This window comes from Nannospalax galili, unplaced genomic scaffold (genome assembly GCF_000622305.1).
Source record: "Nannospalax galili isolate Female #2095 unplaced genomic scaffold, S.galili_v1.0 scaffold96, whole genome shotgun sequence".
Classification (NCBI taxonomy): Eukaryota; Metazoa; Chordata; class Mammalia; order Rodentia; family Spalacidae; genus Nannospalax; species Nannospalax galili.
Window position 1 is genome coordinate 1,546,012 of NW_008342018.1, and position 2,934 is coordinate 1,548,945.

Below are 2,934 nucleotides of genomic sequence, written 5' to 3' on the forward strand. Positions count from 1 at the left end.
TTGCTTTTTTTCTACCTTCTATACCTTCTACCAGGTGAAAACAGAGTGTATTTCTCCCCTGTAGCATATATTGCCTCAAAGGAAATATTTTTCAGGGAACAGCGATTAGCAAACACCAAACCTCCTAGTGCCTTGGTCTGAGTTCCTAGTTCGCAATTTAAGGTATTTTATTAGAGCATTATTGCTACACTAAGACAGAAATATTACAAGAGTAGTATACCGTACCTGTAACAGATACCTAAAGAAGCAGTTTTAAAGCAGGAAAACACTGGAGCTTGTAATACATTTCATTTATTTTTACTTTTTAAACTAAGAAATTGTTTCATATGTATGTGGTATCCCCTACCTGCATACAAAATGGAATGATCTAATCACATTAGTTAACGTATCTATCACCTCAAATATTTATGATTGTTTTAGAACCACACGTAATTTCCGTTGTTTTGGAATACACCTTGTTATTAGATAGTCGCTGTGCTGTGCAATTGATAGTGAGAACATAGTCCTTCCCTCACTGAAGTTTCACCTGTTCACCTGTATCCCCTCTTTTCCTAACTTCCGCTCCCAATGTCTGGCAGCCACCATCAAGATGCTTAATATTAAACGTCAGCTTGATGGGATTTAGAATCTCTATGGAAACAAACCTTGGGTTCATTTATGAGGTTGTTTCCAGAAAGGATTAAATCAGCAGGGGAGTTCCACAGTGATAATGGCACGGACCAAAGGCTTGGGTCCTGTGCTGAGTAAGAAGAAGCAAGCAAGCTGAGCACCAGCACTCATCCTTCGCTGCTTTCTAACCATGGACACAATATGACCTGCTGCCTCGTGCCCCTGCTGGCATGTCTTCCCCTTGTCAATGGACTGCATCCCTTCTTAAACCTTAAGATAAAACAAGCCCCTCCTCCCTTAAGTCGCTTTTTGTCATGTATTTGGCCACAGCAAATGGAAAAGTAACTAATACAACCATTTTATTCTCTCCTTCCATAAGCCTGAGGTTTTACATTCCATATGATACTGATTCTGTGGTGACTGTCATTCTATGCCTCACTTGTTTCATTTAGCCTTATGTCCACTCTGTTCCTACGTATTACAAGTGAATTTTCTGATTTTGAAGGGTGAATAGTATTCACTGATGGAGACATATATTTAACCTTCCATTCCTTGATACACAGCTTCAGTGTTTCCATGTCTTGGTTTTTATGAACAATGCTGTAGTGAGCACAGAGGTGCACACGTCTTGGACCCACTGATTTCAATTCCTTTGTGTATGTAACAGGACGTGGTATTGCTGTAACATATGCTCATTCAATTTTTAATTTTTAGAGGTCTCTCCATAATTTTCTTTGGAATGTCTGATTTACCTTACAGGACCAACAGCAATATTCAAGATTCCCCTTTCCATGCATTCATCTTGACACTTTTTTGTCTTCAACCTTTTAGTTAATAGCGAATATTATAAGTTTGAGGAAATAGCTAATTGTGCTTACAATTCACATTTCACTTATAATTAGAGAAATGTTAAACAGATTTCATGTCTTTTGTCCAATAAAATGTTTGTTTTAAAGAACTGGGTGTTTAGGTCTGCTGCCCATGGATTTCTTCTTATTATTGAGTAGTTTTGTTTTTGGGGAAATTTGAATATTGATGACATAATAAATTTATGATTTGAATGTTTTTGTCTCCATATTGGGTTGTGGTTTCATTTTATTAATTATCTAGAGATTGTGTTAGGTTTTACAGGCCTGTGTCTGCCCATGCTTTGGGGGGTGGGTCTTACCAGGAAATGATTACTTAAATCAGTACCAGGATTTCCTTTGTTTTCTTCTGCAGTTTGCAATTTCAGGCTTTACATTTGGGTATCAATAAATTTTGACATGAATCTTGCAGACTGGGTGAGGTAAGGGTCCCTTTTAATTCTTCTACCTGTAGAAAGAAATTCAGCTTTCCTACTTGTATTTGTTGAAGAGACCATTTTCTCCATTGTGTGTTTTGGGCACCTTAACAGAAAACCAACTGACCATGGGTCTGTTTCTGATTTCTGTATCATTTTCCACTGGCCTATATGTCTTTTTTTATACCCAAAACATGCTGCTTTTATGTCTAAAGATTAGTGATATGTTTTTAAATATATTACTGTGGTGCCTACAGCTTTCTTTATTTTGATTATATTTCTTTGGATATTTACAGTCTTCCAAGAGTGTGTACAAACTTTCATCGTTTTTACCATTTTCACTCAATAAATGACACTGGGAACTTGATAAGGGCTGATTGCATTTTTATCTGAAAATCTCTAGAGGCTCTACTGTCACTATAGCATCATTTATTCTTCGAGTCCATGGATACTGTATATCTTCACCATTAACCGTATTATCTTCACTTTCTTTTATCAGTGCTTTACAGCCTTCCATACATACATCTTTCACTTCCATTGTTGAAGAGACTGAGTATTGTTACTGATAAATGTGCTCCTGTGTTTTATTTTGTCTTACTATTGATGATATGAATGGATTGTTTTTTCAAGACAAGTTCTGCAGTCAATGTTGCAATGGGCTGGAGGGCACATTTAGTGAGCCTTGGAGGTATTAATTTGCAGGCACACAGTACGCAGGAGCTATGGAGACATGGCTTAATTGTCTATGTTTCAAAAGATATTTTGATGAACTTAGGAGCCCAGGGAGAAAAATGAGATGGGAAGAGCTGCCACTCACAGACCCTACTAGGTAGCATTTGGTAGAGCTCTAGAGGTAAGGTACTCTTATCATTGCACTCTCCAGAAAAAAACAAACCAACAAACCAACAGAGAGAGAGAGAGGGAGGGAGAGAGAGAGAGAGAGAGAGAGAGAGAGAGAGAGAGAGAGAGAGAGAGAGAGAGAGAAACCAATGCTGTAGCCTAAGATTGTGAGAAGCAGAGCTGTGGCCTGTGAGATCAACATA